This window comes from Sorex araneus, chromosome 1, assembly GCF_027595985.1.
Source record: "Sorex araneus isolate mSorAra2 chromosome 1, mSorAra2.pri, whole genome shotgun sequence".
Classification (NCBI taxonomy): domain Eukaryota; kingdom Metazoa; phylum Chordata; class Mammalia; order Eulipotyphla; family Soricidae; genus Sorex; species Sorex araneus.
Window position 1 is genome coordinate 214007713 of NC_073302.1, and position 17775 is coordinate 214025487.

At 36.2% G+C, this 17775-nt stretch overlaps 1 pseudogene; it reads right to left on the reverse strand.

Annotated features, from left to right (window-relative positions):
• Positions 1 to 16646: 16646 nt before the first annotated feature.
• On the reverse strand, positions 16647 to 17505 carry LOC101557360 (ribosome biogenesis protein NSA2 homolog; annotated as a pseudogene).
• Between the last annotated feature and the right edge of the window lie 270 nt (positions 17506 to 17775).

Here is a 17775-nt window from a genome sequence, read left to right on the forward strand (position 1 = left end):
TTGTTGCTACTAAAAAGCAAAAAAAAATCACACTAAATATAATCTAGTATAAAATTTAAAAACTAGGTTATTTTGAGTGTGATTTTTTTTCAACATATAGAACAGGTTTATTTAGTAGTTTTGAGGAAAGAGAGAGTGAGAGAGAGGGAGGGAGGGAAAGAGAGAGGGAGAGGGAAAGAAGGGAAAAGAGAGGGAGGGAGAGAGAGGGAGGGAGATGAGAGAGAGGGAAAGAGAGAGAGAGAGACAGAGAGAGAGAGACAGAGAGAGAAGATATTTGAGAGAGTATGTGGGCTTCTCCAGAGTGGAGAGCGGACCCCAGCACACAATCCAGCACTGGACAACAGTTTCTGAAAGTCCACATCTCAAGAAGGGAGATGTGGGCAACCCATGTGCTTGTGCTGCATGCTGCTTATCAGGATACATGAGCACAGTAGCGCATGGGCTCGGGCAGCTTATGCATTTAGTGTGATGAGTTGAAAAGACTTTCAATAGTAGAAACATTCTAATGAATAATTTAAATAAAAAATTCAACGTGATTTTGACATTCTTAATGCTCTCTAGAGGGTGATTTCAAGATTATACAAATCGTTCAAAGATGAATTCACTTGTTCAACATTAAAATTAAAAATAATGTTAAAGAGTTAATAGTAGAAAAATGTGCTTAACCGCTTTGAGAAAAAAATAGTCTTGGTAGAAAGGCAAATATGCTGTAATATCCTTATTCTTCCACTTACTGTCTGTGAAGCATGAGGCAAATTACTTAATATCCCTATGCTTCATAAATTAAACTATAGAATGAAAATGTCTTTTATTGCAGAATGTCTATGCTATAAATAGTACTTACTAGATGATATATTAAAACGCCACAGAAAAACATTTTAATCTTACAAAATTTTCTCTAGTTAGACTTACTATACTAAGAAAGAACATCACCTTGACAGGTTGTACTATTTTTTTTCAGAATATATACATAAATATATGTACACACACACACACACACACACATATATATATATATAAAACTTTGCTGGATACTTATATAATTTTGACATGAATTAAGTAGTTCTAGGTGAGTCTTGAAATTGGATAAATTGGTTGGTACTAGGAAAAGTTTGTGAAATAACAGCATTAGACTGACAGAACAATTACTTACTTTAGTAAATAAGCAATTACTCTTGAGGGGTGAACTGCTATTAAAATTGATTCAAATTCTTGCTGTCCAGGAGCAGGAACTAATTTTTGCTATTTCTCTTTCCTAATAGCGTTTAGCACATAAATGAGAACCTCTTTCCTTTCCACAAGGTTTAACATGGGGACAGTTTGTATTTCCCAAATATTGCAAAATGTTATTACACAGAATGTTAAAATGAGAAAATGATATTCACTGGGATTCTTTGTAAACAAAAAGTTACATTTTTCTACAATAACATGTTTTTGTAAGTATAAATTTGTGTAATAATGAATAGTAAGTGATTTTTCTATGATAAGCCTATATTTAAAAGGTAATTTTAAATACATAATGTTAAATAGATATTTGTGATCAAAATTAAATGACATGGAGGGACAATATATGTAGATATATATTTTAATCATATTAAAACTGATCTATTAGGGGCTGGAGAAATAACACAGTGGGTAGGGTATTTGCCTTGCACTCGGTTGACCTGGGTTCGATTCCCAGCATCCCATATGGTCCCCTGAGTACCGCCAGGGGTAATTCCTCAGTGCAGAGCCAGGAGTGTGCATTTCTGGGTGTGACCCAAAAAGCAAAAAAAAAAAAAAAAATCTATTAAGTGTATTTTAGAAAAGTAGATAATATTAAATTTAATGAGTGCCAAGTAGTAATTTTTAAAATACTGAAGGATATTTTATATTTTAATATTATTACTACAAAAATTGTGTTATCTTTATTTATAAGTTGTACTATCATTTGCATGTTTTATTTTTTTCCTGCTTGGTGTTAGAAAATATGTTGCTTTATATAAATTCATGGAGTTTTTAAGCTATAAATATAGATTGCTTGGCTTGGTTTTGATTTAATATTGAAATCAATTTGCTATTGCTCTTTTAGATTTTTGTATATGTTTTATATGAGCACTGTTCAATGGCATCCATTTTCCTTTTCTAATTTCTTCTCCAAAGTTATTTACACATAATAGTAGGCTAGTGCAAATACTCAAACATAGAAAATTCACCATGTATTGGATATCGGTTTTTGGTATTAAGATAAAAAGTAGTTCCCCAAACAAGGGTGATAACTTTATGCAGGATACCATTTTAAAATTATCAATTTAAGAACCCATTTGCTTTTCAATTTCTTCCCTAGTGTACCATTGATAAAATTTGTATGATAAATATAGTTCTTATAAACTTACTAATGGCTATTTTTTATAAGAATAGCTCACAATTAGCAGTTTTTAGAACCATAAAATAAACTTAAAGTCTGAATGATTTGATCTTGACCAGACTCACATCTCATAAATATCCAGGCTTACCCATCAACTGAGTGGCAGTTTATTCAGATCAGATTTTATCTGTAAACTAGTCGTTTATTTTGAAGTACTGTTTCATGTTAAGTTATATATCTCAGAGGAGACCTATAAAGCTGCAACATTTTTGCTAATTATTTTTTCTAATTTTCATGCTTCCACTGAGAGTGCTGATCAGGAAGGTAGTTTACATTTGCCTTACCTGAGCACAATTTACCTAGGAGAATGGGTTGACTTCTATTTTCATTTACAATGGGTAACACATGTAAAGCTTTATGAGTATGCAAATGTATAAGTCATTTTTAAACCAACAATAAATGAACAACTATTTTTAGAACAAGTAAAGCAAATTTAGAATTGCTATGTTTCATTACTAGTTTGAAAATTTTAAATGTTGAAAAACACCACGTGCTTATAATAGCACCTTGAAAAAATAAATGTTCCATAATTTTTGATGAACTTTTATTATAAGTAAGTCAACTGCTTTGATTAAGTAATCACTTATTGAGTATATTTTCTGTTTATGAAAAAATAATGGTAGGAAAAGAATTTGGGTTTGGAGACTTAGGTTTGAAATACCTTTGAATTTTAACCTAAAGACAATTATTGAGGAGGTACTTGTGTCAAAGGGTTTGGAGTTTAGAAGAGGATATAAATATTATTGTATTTAATGTATAAGGATATACTTATATGCACTTAAAGTACAGTATGAAAAGTACAGACTTTTACTTTGACTAGGATATCAAATTATCTTTGTTTTATTTTAAATTGTTTTCACACCTATATTGCTTTATCTTCTTAGTAGAAATGCATTGATTTTTATTGCTTGACTTAGGTGCCAGTATCCTACCTAAAACTTATTATTTATATCCTTGAGCCTGAACCAATATCTCCAATCTTTTACTAGGCTCAAATTTCTGAATCCATAAATTTGGCCTTTTTCCACACATAGTCTCTCAACTATTACACAAGCATCTTGACTATCATTAACAAAATAAATCAAACCCTTGATGACCATAGGCTTTTGAGGCCTTGACCTGTGTTACTTTCCATTGTTCTATGTCCATAAATGAATCTTTTTCATGAAGTTTATAACTTTTCAAACTGATGAAAGTCTTTTAATTCATATTTATTTGGAGAAGAGAGAAATATTAATTCTTGTGTTGTGTCATATTTTAACAATTTCCTACCTTAGCATCATTAATAATATAGAAATTGCACATAAAAGAGCTAGAAGTCTTGAGTTGTAGTTTGAGGTTTAGGCTTTACCAACAATGCACAGTATTTCCTGAGATGAATCACAATATCTCTATTTTATCTGAAAATAAAATGTAAAATATGTTTCTAGTGTCTCCAATATATTGTTAAGAAAAACCAAAACAGAAATAGTGAGTGCAGTTCGCAAATTAAAATTGTTGCATGGATTACATTTTTATTGCCTTGAGTAATTGATGAATATACATTTGGAAATAGAATGCTGTTCCTTGCAAACACAGTCTTAGGAATACACAGCTAAATGGCACCTGTTTATAAATTTTCAAGTAAGTTCCTATCAGAAACAACCAACTTAATATGATATTCAGACTTCAAGTTTTATATATGCAATATATACATATATTATATATAACAAATATTATACAGGGAGATTGTTTAAATTATAGTATCCCTTCTTTGTCCTTCTTACATGTCTGTGGAATTATTACATTTATATTATATAAAATGTGGGTTACCATTATATGCCCCATTACTTCCTGGTTCTCTTCCTTGAAAGCTGAAAGGTATATTGCATTCAAGTTTGTATTTCCATTACAAATATAGTGTTCACGGAACTAAGCAATCTAGTAAAAACAGAGATCAACAAATGGGACTACATTAAACTAAAAAGCTTCTGCACCGCAAAAGATACAGTGACCAGAATACAAAGACTATCTACAGAATGGGAAAGGATATTTACACAATACCCATCAGATAAGGGGTTGATATCAAGGGTATATAAAGCACTGGTTGAACTCTACAAGAAGAAAACATCCAACCCCATCAAAAAATGGGGCGAAGAAATGAACAGAAACTTTACCAAGGAAGAGATACGAATGGCCAAAAGGCACATGAAAAAGTGCTCTACATCACTAGTCGTCAGAGAGATGCAGATCAAAACAACCATGAGATACCACCTCACACCACAGAGACTAGCACACATCCAAAAGAACAAAAGCAACCGCTGTTGGAGAGGATGTGGGGAGAAAGGGACCCTTCTACACTGCTGGTGGGAATGCCGGCTAGTCCAGCCCTTTTGGAAAACAGTATGGACGATTCTCAAAAAACTAGAGGTTGAGTTCCCATTTGACCCAGCAATACCACTGCTGGGAATATATCCCAGAAAAGCCAAAAAGTATAGTCGAAGTGACATATGCACTTATATGTTCACCGCAGCACTGTTTACAATAGCCAGAATCTGGAAAAAACCCGAGTGCCCTAGAACAGATGACTGGTTGAAGAAACTCTGGTACATCTATACAATGGAATACTATGCAGCTGTTAGAAAAAATGAGGTCATGACGTTTGCATATAAGTGGATCAACATGGAAAGTATCATGCTAAGTGAAATGAGTCAGAAAGAGAGAGACAGACATAGAAAGATTGCACTCATCTGTGGAATATAGAATAATAGACTATAAGACTAACGCCCAAGAATAGTAGAAATAAGTACCAGGAGAATGTTTCCATGGCTTGGAGTCTGGTCTCTCATTCTGGGTAACTCAGGGAAGGGACCACCAAGTAAAATGTGGTTGGAGGTCATGTGGGGGAAGGGTGAGGCGGGTGTAATACAGACTAGAGACTGAACACAATGGCCACTCAACACCTCTATTGCAAACCACAACACCTAATCAGAGAGAGAGAACAAAAGGGAATTCCCTGCCATAGTGCCAGGGTGGGGTGGGGGGAGACGGGTCTGGGGAGGGGGGGAGGGATGTTGGGTTTACGGGTGGTGGAGAATGGGCACTGGTGAAGGGATGGGTTATTGAACTTTGTATGGGGGAAGCATGAGCACAAAGATGTATGGATCTGTAACTGTACCCTCACGATGACTCTCTAATTAAAAATAAACTAATTAAAAAAAAAAACAAAAAAAAAACCAAATATAGTGTTCAGCACAGTAAGTGTTCATTAAGTGTGGTTACATTAGTGATGCGTTATATGAATTCTCAATCTATTATAGTAGCAGAATTTTGTTCTTGGTTTATAGGGTTGTTTTTTTTTCACATTATACCTTAAAGTTTACAGTAAAGAAATTGTTTTGCTTCTTTGCACATTTTTGTTATGTAATCAAATACTGGCTTGATTACATGTTCATTAAACATTTTGTGTTTAATGCTAAGCTGTTGCTGTGAATAAACTTTAACTATATATAAAACTAAAAACATGTTCGCAAATTATTATTTATTATTATTATCACTGTCTTGTACAGTTAATAAATGGAGGATAAAAAAAGCAAAGATTTTTGAATAAGTAACTACACTCTTTTAGGTTCAAAGTCAAAAATCTAATTTAATAGAAAATGAGAAGCATGAAGGACCAGCTCTGTGGCATGCCTGACTAAACCATAAAGGACCAGAAATCTGGGATAGTATTCTACACGCAAGAGTGACAAGAAAAAAGAGGGACCAATGTGGCATGAATACAACAGCCAATATGAGAACACATTAGAATACAAAAGAGGTCATTCTTATTTTGTAATAGATTTAACTTCAGAAATACTGCATTTTTGCTGACATTAACTCAGAGTTACTGTGAATATCAAAAGAGATGTTAATATGATCCTGTAAGCATGAGGGAGGAAAGGAAGGAAAGAAGAAAGGAAAAAAAGAATGAAGGGAGGAAGGAAAGAAGGAAAGAAGCAACTATTCCTTACTAAAGAATCCCAACTAATACATGTAGAAGAAATGGAGAAAACATTAAATATGCCATTAGAGTACAGTGACGCTTACAACAAGAAAATTCTAGCAATGGCTATTACAATGAATGTGTAAAAAGTTAAGCAAAAGCATATCCCAAATAATTTAGAATTTTTTTTTTTTTGCTTTTTGGGTCACACCCAGTGATGCACAGGGGTTACTCCTGGCTCTGCACTCAGGAATTACTCCTGATAGTGCTCAGGGGACTATATGGGATGCTGGGAATCGAACCCGAGTCAGCCGCATGCAAGGCAAAGCCCTACCCACTGTGCTATCGCTCCAGCCCCTAAGTTAGAAATTATTAGAAAAAAAGTAGTAAATTTATGAGAGGATACTCAAAGACATGATATACATAATATCACACATTAGCACCAAATCAAATAATGTTCTGGAGAGAGCAAATTACCTCTGTGGAATCTTTCCATGTAATCAACATTTTATGTAGAGCAAAAATTTAAGCATGAGACAATATTATAATTTTAAAAGATGAAAAAATAACATCATATTAAAAAATACTGACTGGAATTATTTAAAATACCAATATTAGGAAATATAAATGATTATCACTAATTGTCACTAGTATCTATTTAAAACTAAATAAAATTGAGAACTAAGGAGAATGTTGACTTTTGAATTGAGACTTGAGTCAGAAAGACCTGGTCTTGGAAAAACAAAAGCAAGCTATATCTGAAAAAATTTTGTTTCTTAGGTTGACATATTAATTCAGGTTTCATCTATTAGCTTAAATGAAAGTCTTTTTTTGTTGTTCATTTGAAGATGTAAAAGGAGAAATTGAATGAAGTCTGTGAAAATTCTCTTTCTATTAATTTTACAACTCTTATGTACACCCAAAGTTACTCAAATTTTTTCTGTCAAAAATATTTAGTTTTACAATTCAAACAGGAATATAATACACACATACTTACAATAAGTACTTAAAAGCATTATTGCATGCAATGTTCAATACATAAACACACATGCATGCAGATACATTTGTGTATGTTAATGTATAGACTCTCCTAGTGTCGATTATATTCTGTGATCACACCTAAAACAGAGATTTTCACTTATGTTCAACTTTTATTTTATTATAAGGTTTTGGAACAACACCCAGTGATTGCTGAGGTCTACCCCTTCCTCTGCATTATGAAATTACTTCTATGACCAGAGGACCATATGTAGTGCCAAAGATCAAACTGGGTTAGTAGTGGCATGCCAAGTGCCCTATCCTCTGAAATGTTTTTCGGCCCCCAAATTTGACTAGTCATTAGAGAGGCGATATTTTGTATTTTTGTTAGTAAGTTATTAGGGGAAGTTCTTGGTTCTGTGCTCATGAGTGATACCTTTGTCAGTTCTTTAACAACCATATATGGTGCAATGATTCAAACCAGGATTGGCAGGACATAATGTAAGTGACTTAACATTTGAACTATCTCTGCAGCCTTGTGTTTAAATTTATACCATCACTACTGTAATTATCTAAAATGAGGACTTTTAATTGCCTTCTCTTTTTTTATCATACTAAATTCTATTTTGTTACCATTGAAAAAATATATTACTTGTCTTAGAGCAATTTTTAAAACATTTCCCCCTGAGCTCTTCTTCTACTGATTTCAAAAAGATGACAACAAAACTCCATAAAGTATAACGGGTTACTCTTGCTTATAATTTGCCAAGTGAAGTTAATTTGTCAATATAATATTGTCACACATTCAAGTCAAGCAAATACTATGAAAGTTAGAAGATAATAGAGTACATATTCCTGTGCTATCATAAAATGTTTATTTAGAAAGAGGAATTCTGAAGTGACAATTGTTATGATGCCCAAACCCTTGAATGGTAACTGGCATACTGTCAGCAAAGCCAAAATTTCTGTTAAATGTGTCTTAAATGATACTGTGATTTCCTTTTGGTCTGTATTGCATTTCATATTAAATTTTGAGAAAATTTTCTCTTCCAATAACAAGAAATTTGACTTTTTAAAAAGATTCAATGTCTGCACAGTTAACCTAATGCTAATGTTCACAATTTGTTGGGTGAGCTAAATTTAAATTTATTATAAAATTCGCTTGCCCCTGGCCTGGCTGTCTTCATTGGGGCTCCTCGGATGGGGGCAGGTTGAGTTTCCCTCCCCGCCCTGAGCAGAACTCTGGCAGCTGAAAACCTTCGGAACTCAGTGGCAGCTATGCTCAAAGCCACTTTCCATAGTTTCTGACGAGCTTCACACATGAAGGAACCGGCAGAGGAACCCAGGTGTGTGGGACCAGGGGCTGAGATCACCAAGCCTGCTCGAATTAGGACTAGGCCTCCTCCACCCAGATACCCCATTTTTCCAGTAATTTGGCAGCCACACCCACAAACTGCCAACATACAGAGACTAAAAATCCAAGCTCCCAGAAGTGCGCGACTTCATTTGGGGCCATACAACCTCTTATAGCCTAGTTCTCCCTCTCGGAGAACCTAGCAAGGTATCAAGCATCCTGCCCACACGGCAGAGGCTGGCAAGCTCTCTGTGTCATATTTAATATACCAAATACAGTAACAATGATGGGTCTCATTCCCCTGACCCTGAAAGAGCCTCCAGTGTGGCACTATTGGGAAGGACAAGTAAAGAGAGGCTGCTAAAATCTCAGGGCTAGGATGAATGGAGACGTTACTGGCACCCGCTCGAGCAAATCAATGATCAACGGGATGACAGTGATATAGTAATATAGTGATAAAATTCGCTAGATGAGGGGCGGGGGAGGGATATGTGATGCAGCTGGTAAAGCACTTGCCTTCCATGTGTCAACCAGGGTTCAATTCCATGTTGCATATTGTCATTTGAATACTATAAGGAGTGATGCTTGATCCAGAGCCAGATGTAAATCCAGAGCCATGGCTGCTTGAGCCTCACTTCTAAAATAATGAAGAAAAAAATGTGAATGAGAAGAAATCGAAGAACTGACAGTTTAATTTAAGATCTGAAAGAAAACTGTTCCTATTCTGATACTCTTGTGTCAGGATAGGGTGATTGGACAGAAGTACAGACATGTCATAAATCACAGACCAATGTCCCCTCTCCTCTCCTCATGACACACACACACATACACACATGTACAAACATACACACACATCCACACTCAGACACACACACGCACACACACCTCTCTTTTTTGTTTTATTTTTCTCTGTGATGCTTTGGGGATGGTATGTTTTGGACAAGGATTAAACTTGGGCCAATCTAATACAAGCAAGTGCTTTGCTCATCGCTATATCTCTCTAGCTTGGTTGACCAGTTTTGAAACTTGAGTAACTTTAGTTATCCCTTGCTGTCTCTATAAGTCACTAACTAAAATCTAAACCGAGTGTTTGGTCAGCTATATCTTTGAATCCAAAGTATAAACCTGAATCACGATAAATCAGAATTTATCTAAAGAAGCATGTTTAGTTGTTGAGAGGTGAAACATGTGAAGAGAGAAAGGGCCTGATTTTAGAAAAATCTGAACTTTGAATGAAGTCCCATCACTAATTCAATATAATTCAACTTGTCAGGCACTTTTTTCTAAAGAATAAATGATTCTGTCTAAATGTAGTTATACAATTCAAATTTCTGTTGCCAAAGAGATGGCATCGTTTGTAAGGTACTTTCTTTGTATGTGGCTGACCTGAGTTTAATACTTAGCACTACATATGGTCCCCTGAGTCTTCCAGGTATGATTCCTGAGAACATATGCAAGAGGAAGTCTTGAGTACTTCTGCATGTGCCCCCAAAACAATTTAAAAAAAGAAGTTGACACAGTGGTGGGATCTGTGATGGAACATTAGAACTAAATTCAATAAATTTATAAATCAAGGTGTTTTAATAAAGTTTAAAAGCAAAGGAAAACATTAAATTTCCCTCTGCTTTTGTCAGCACAAAATTGCTCCTACTAAATTGTTTAGTAGAAATGAAACTATCATGTTTCAGGACTGAACATACTTATTTCACATCTCTAGTCACTTGAAACAAATTATTAATTCATTATAGTTTTGATAATTCATAATAACAAATTCTCAGTGAACTGTGCTTGAGATACAATGATTATTGTCTTCTGAGTATGTTAAGTCAGTTAATCAGTACTATAGGGCAATGCCAATTTTATTCATTCTTCTGGAAGGAAATACAGGTGAAAGGTGGGAGAAATAGCCTATAAGAGATAATTAGAAATTATGTTTTCAAAATCTCTCTCTATAACCAGGAGATAGGTTCGAATGGTCAGAGCCCATGCTCGAACCTCAAATGGGTCCCTGCCTTAATGGCTCTTCAAACGCTATTGGGGGCAGCCTTGATGGGCTTCACCACCATTAATCCTGAACAGCACCGTGTCAACTCCCATAGCTCCTGACTGTATATTGCTGAAAGTGAGTCTCCTGGCCCCCAACACTCCTCTTGAAGAGTTGCCCATTTTTTTTTAAATGCCCAAATGAACAACAAAAAACACTGAAAATTGATACATTAGTGGGAAGGATTCTCCTATCGGATAAACAGAGCCTGCTTCACAATGCTTCAATGCATTCTCAGTGTTGTTTTATTTTTCATAATCTCCTAGGAGCTGTGACAAGGAGGCATATGTATAATCACCTAAAAAAAAAAGTACATTTCAGCTTCTTCCTATTCCCAAATGCCTTTCTTCAATCATCCTTTCCTATAATTACTGTGACACTTCAGCACCAGATGTGTAATTGTTTACTTAAGGTAGAGAGACCTTAGCAGGATCCAGATGCCAAGTTCTGTCTGCTTTTTTATTGAAGTTAGACTTGTCCAAGAGTGTGTTTTGTAATTTAACTGTGTCTGGCTCAGTGCCTGCTTGGTACTACAACTCCATCGATCCACAGTCTTGTCTTTGGGACTGGTGAGTAGACATCTTCCAAGAGACTTCGATTGGTGATTTCACTTTTGCTGGTCAGTGTGTCTGCCAGAATTCCCTTAGCCTTGCCGCGTCTCTTGCATATCTTAAACAATTACTTTGTCATTTCACTTTGATTCATCTACATCTCAGTTTCTGTTAATTGGTCTATAAATATAAATTCTTATGTTTCTTTCCCTTCAGTTAATAAAGGATAATGAATTTAACTGGGTTAGATCATACCATTTGCTATTTATTATGTGAAAATTTGCTTCTCCTACAAGTAAGAGGAAATCTCTTTCTGTCAGTGAGCATGTTGATAAGTAGCTTTGGTGCACTTATGTGGGAGGGTATTTGACATTAAAATATCAAATTCTAGTGATTGATTTTGTCAATTAAAAATCATATTTTGAAAGAATGTTGATATTCATTGAAAAGTAGGAGTACAAAAAACTGTTTTAAGTAACAGTAGCATAATTTAGAATCAACTACCAAAAAATTAAAGAAAAATGGGAATTTATTGGATAAAATTTGAGTTATTAAACAAAATATGAGAAAATGAAAGAATAATTAGAAGCTATTAGGGACATAAATAATCTGTGTAATCCTTTTTTTTTGTTTCATCCCTCTTGCAAACTCCACACTACTATCATAGGCAGGACACTAGATTATGTATATTTACTGATGTCATTTCTTTATTAAATATACTTATTTCTTCACCTTTGAATATACGTATCCTCCTCAGTCTCAGTTTTCATGTCAATTATGTTAAAAACGCATACTGAGTAACTCAATGCCAATTTCAAAGTCTCTGCACAAAGAAACTAACTGAGTGTTCTGTGCTCAATTATAGATGTTCTCTGAATCCAACTACTGTGTTTTACAATAGCCAGCTACATTCCAGCAGAAATGTACAGGCAACTTTGAGGAAAACAGGATTGGATACCATATATCACTACAAGTACAATTCCTTTGTAACATTTAGGTACGAACATATTTTTATTTAACTTAAAGACGTACATTTAAATGTACTTCATATTATTTTTGCATAAAAATATCTCCTCCTAAAAGCAATATGAATATAGTATTTGAACATAATTTGCATGATTATTTGTTTATGTCTTTCTCTCCGACTATAGGAACTTTGGGTGGGAGAGAGGGGCGGGAACATGGTCTACCAAGCAATATTCAGGGAGCCTGGGGGCTATTTCTGGTGAGAATAGACAAGCAAGTCCAAATAATTTAATACTCAGGTCTGCTGGTATTGGAGCCACAAGGATGCCCGGCAACGTCCAAGAGACTGTGCAGTGCTAGAAATTAAATTTATTGCCTCACCATGCAAGGTACGTCCCCAGCACTTTGGAATATTTCCCAGAATCCTAGAACTCACACGGTTCTAAGCACAATTTCCTCCAACGACTTTTTTATTGTTGTTGTTGTTGTTATTTGTCTTTTGTTTGTTTCTGGGCTGCATCTATCTGTGCTCAGTGTGTACTCCTTGCTCTGGGCTTGGGAATCACTCCTGGTTGTGCTCAGTGGACCATTTGGGATACCAGGGGATCAGAACCAGGTGGGTCGTTCTCAAGAGAAGTGCTTTACCTGCTATACGATCTCTCTCTCCTTATTTTGTAAGTATTTACTGCAACTGTGAGGTCAATACAAATATTTAATATTGCTTTTTGCAATCTTCGGACAGGCCTCACGCATGAAGGTACCGGCAGAGGAACCCAGGTGTGTGTAATCCCATCAACGGCCAACATCCAGAGATTTAAAAGTGAGCTCCCGGAAGAGAGTGATACAGAGAGTCTCTTGCCCGCACGCCTGGCTGTCTTCCCCAGGGCCCCTCAGAGGGGATGGGCTCCAGCTTCCCTCCCCACCCCGAGCAGAGATAATTTTCCAGTAGAATTCAAGTTTGGGTTACATAAGTGTGTCCCTAATTAATAGTGCAACTTAAATATTAGGGTAAATGAGAATAGCCCAAAGTGTTTTTAAAAACAGAGATTGCTGGGCCTGCTCTCAAAGTCTGACACTGCATATCAAATAAACCCTGAGAACTGACATTTTTTATAAGTTTCCAAGAGATGCAGATGCTATATGCAGTTTCATGAAGTACCACTTTATGAAACAATACCAAATTCACTGCTATTTCAATTACAAGATAAAATACCTAAAGTTATTTTATTTTACCATCAAATATCCAGGTATGCGAAATTATCTTCTATTTTTCCACAAACTATACAATGATACAATTCTAGTACCCTTGGTCATAAAATGAAAGAGAACCTAAATCTATCTAAACCCAGTAGAATGGCTCTTGCAAAGAATAGTGACAGGGGAAACTGTTCCGCAACCAGACAAGCAGTGGACATGAAAATACAATCAACATATGCAAATGATCCTGTATAATGGGCTTGTAGAAACATGTGCCTCAAGCACTAAATGAAATCCAGAAATGTAACTTCAGATGTCCCCTCTTGCTATGCTCTTTAACACCTAAAAAATTTCTCTGTGGAGCAAAGCAAGGTATGTCTTGTTCGGATTTGTGTGGCATTGTCCAGAAACAAAGCAAGGATGATGATTCACCAAATGGGCTTTCAACGTTGGTTTTTTGATGTACCTGCTAGCACTTTGAAAAATCATCAATGTAGATGAGAACTGTTTTGCACTAACAGGAAATTACATCCATAAAATAAATAGACTCAAAGGGTCAGTATGTAGCTAAGCACTAGAGTACTTGACATTGCTGGGCGGTGCCCTGATTTTGATTCCCAGCATAGCAGAGAGAGGGGGCGGCTGAATAGGGGAGGGGATCTGAGAGAATTGCACTGTAGATCAATGTTAGAAATAGTTATTTCCCCCATCTCTATTATCTAAAATCTGGAACCAACCCAAGTATTCAAATAATTGGGAGATTAATCAAATTGTGATATATGTATGCAAAAGAAGGCTATAGAGGAAACTTTAAGAACAGCGAAAAGCAACATAAATAAATATTTAAAATATCAGACTGTGTAGACAGTACAGCAAGTCAGAAACTTACCTTGCATGAAGCTGAGCCAGGTTCAAGTCTGGCAGCCCATATGACCCCCAGAACCCTTATAGGAAATTATTCCCTGAGCAGAGAACCAGGAGTATTCCTTGACCACTGCCGGGTATGCTTCCCCCCAAAAAAAAAATCAGATAAAAATGTTAAGCAAATGAAAGAAATTAAACATTAAAATCTGCACAGGGTATATTCATATCTTTTAGATACATTAATATTTATTAAATCGTTTTTTTTTAAATTCAAGCCTACTTACATAGCATTATTTATTTGTATTCTAGTATAAGTTCTTCAATTTCCAAGTAAGAAAATTAGTCCACTATTATATATGTATAGTAGCTTCCAGTGGATTAATTTTATATATTACTTATTACTTATTCTTATATATTACTCAAATAGTCTAAAACAGTTGATAATCATCAACATAATGGAAAAGCATGTATTGCTTTTGGCTATTACAAAGACTCTAAATTTAAATAGCTATTAAGTAGTACATTAGAGCCATGAAGCAGAAATCAACTAATTATTTAAACATCTAAATTTTTAATTTAGAAAAGTTTGAAGAGAATTTTGGGCTATACCCAATGCTGAGGAGCTGGTTCTGGTTCTATGCTGAGTGATCACTTAAGGAACCATATGTGTTGGTAGGAATGCAACTGGCATTAGTCAATGTCAACAGTGCCTTAATCCCTGTTTTTTTTTCTTCTTTTTTTTTTTTAATTGAATCACTGTGAGAACAGTTACGAAGCTTTGAGGTTGGACCCTGTCCTAGACATTTAAACTGAGACAGTAGGTGTAAAAAACGAAGGCTTGCCGGGGGCGAGTGCACTCCCGGGCTCTGTCTCCCCACCTGTGTTGGGTGCCCTGGAACCGCAGTGTGTGGACTGGATCAGGATGGTGGTCAAGGAAAAGCGAAGGAAGAAGGAGGACCAGCTGGTTGCTGACTTAAAGTTACTGTTCATTCAATCTTTAAGCTTCCATATCCCGCACTCCCAAATCCAGCCTCTCTCTGGATCTACTCCGCTCCTCCTTCTCTAGTCTCTCCTTCCCCATGTCTCTCTCTCAGATCCCCTTTTTGCTCATGGCGCAATACATTGACATCACCTAAGGCACTAAAAGATCTTACAGGAAGAACATTGAGGCAACATTATTCTCTTGTATCTGCAGGCCAGTAATCTAGGCCTCCTGAAAGAAGATACAAAACCAAAACCAAAGCCTTCCTTGGGCTGAAAAGCACTCAGATTTACATACCAAAGACTGGGCTGGGCTGCCACATGAAATCTACATTGTCAATTACAAACTAGGCAGCACCTGAAATCTCCATCCCAAAGACTAGGCTGGGCCAGAGCCTGGAATCTACAATGTAACAATTCAAACTTAAAAAGTTCAATAACAATAGCAGAACACCTATTATCTAGGACAGATAGATACTCTTTCAGTAGGACCCATCAATGATGAAATCCCATGGTTGTGTTTCTCCTCTCCTTGTCCAACAAACATAAGCATTCATAATATTAATCGTTTTGTATGGGCATAGCAAGAGGCGCATTAAACTTTTAGAATTGCTCTCCTGGGGTCATCTCAATCTCAGACTACAGTGCCCAGGCCAGATTAGTCTTTCCTATCCCTAGCAGGGTCCTAGTCTTGTCATTACTTTAAGATCATGACAGCACTTGTCCATGATCAGACTCTTTACTTACAGTTAAGAATGAGGCACTTTGGCCAGGCCCATCTAGATGCCAGGGTAGCACATAACTTACCTCTTGCCCTGGGTCCGTCTCATCCCCCGTTGGGACCCTGCCTTTTAGAGGGCTAGGAACTGAGGGCAACCAAGGCTACAGTCAAGAAAGCAGATGCCCGGGAATTAATAATATTCAAAGCCAATTAAATCCCAATTGCAAAGGCATATTAATAAATGTCTTTCTTTGTCCATACAAAAAGGACTTGCTCTGAATAAGCTATGCAAAGGACTCAAGGAGAAGAGAAAGACATTATTTACAAGTCAACAGAACACTAAGAAAGAAGCTACAAATAAACCCAGAGGAATGGGAGCACTGTGATGGGAGTAACCCAGTAAACCTAAACTACCTGAAGCTATGTAATCCTACAAGTAGGTTCTTTTCTTTTTTTTTTTAGACAACTAGGCCACTTTAATATTTGTGCAATATCACAGACTTTTTTTGCTTGATAACTGCAGATATATTAAGCTTTTCAGAAGTTAATGGTGGCTTCTTTGACTGGTACTGGTATACAATCTTCCATAAGTATAAGGAGTTACTTGTATAAGCTGCTGTCAAATCAGTAAGGCTGTATTGGTGCATTCATCATTTTCAGGATTGTTGGTAACCTGCGCATATTTTCCCCAAATAACTTTGCCTCTCTGACAAGGCCCAACTCATTCACAATCACCTCTATGACAAGCTTTCAGTGATAATGCCCCAAATAGTAAAGAGTGAAGATGAGTGGTTCTTTTTTTCACCATATGTTGACAGGCAAAAAGTGGCTTTCAGATGAGGGTGTGTTACATGGATTCTTTTGAAACGTAAAACTATTCATCTATGAATCTTTCATGTTTAAGTAGTTTTCCTATAAAGCTATCTCCAATAAAACAGACTTCAGTAACTATTTTCTTCCATACTTTCTTCTTTCTCTTTCATATTCCAATAACTTTTAATATCTCCTCCTGGGCACAGACTTTGGGACTTTGGGCAGAGAAACTTCCCTAGTTCCTGTTCCCTGTCTCTGTCTCTGTTTCTGTCTCTGTCTCTGTTTCTGTCTCTGTCTCTGTTTCTGTCTCTGTTCCTGTCTCTGACTGTCTCTCTCTCTCTCCTTGTTTAATTATATTGGAAAGTACTTTAGCCTGAGAATGTCTCTGTTCAGCTTACACTCAGTCATTGTTCCTTGTGGAAACTTTTTCATCATTCTTTTGCTTGGTGTTTCTCTTTTCATGCCACCTTTATTGTCTTTTTTTCATTTGTATTTTCTCAGCGTGACACTGTTTATAGTAGAGCCTTGTCTTCAAACCAATCATCATTTTTTGCTTTCTTTGAACATTTGTGAAACTCTCAACTTTCTTTCTTCCTCTTCTCATGGTGATCCAAGTGCTATCCATAGAGTTTATCGTGTAACTTAATATATTCATTTTGTGGCATGGTGGCGGCTTCAGAGCATCCAAGTACAGCTGCTCAGACATCAATAAGTTCTGTAGTTTTCATCTCTTAAGAGACCTGCAAGCAACTTGCACACATCTCAGATTCTTAAGTTAAGAAATAAACTTTGAAAATTGAGGCTGCTCCGGCAGCACCGAAGGCTGGAGATTACTCCGGACCCCAGACCAGGCCAGCAACACTGGGGTGCCAGACGGAGAAGGTACAGTCATCACACCTTCTCCAGATGGGGCCCCAGCGACACTGAGCTTCTAT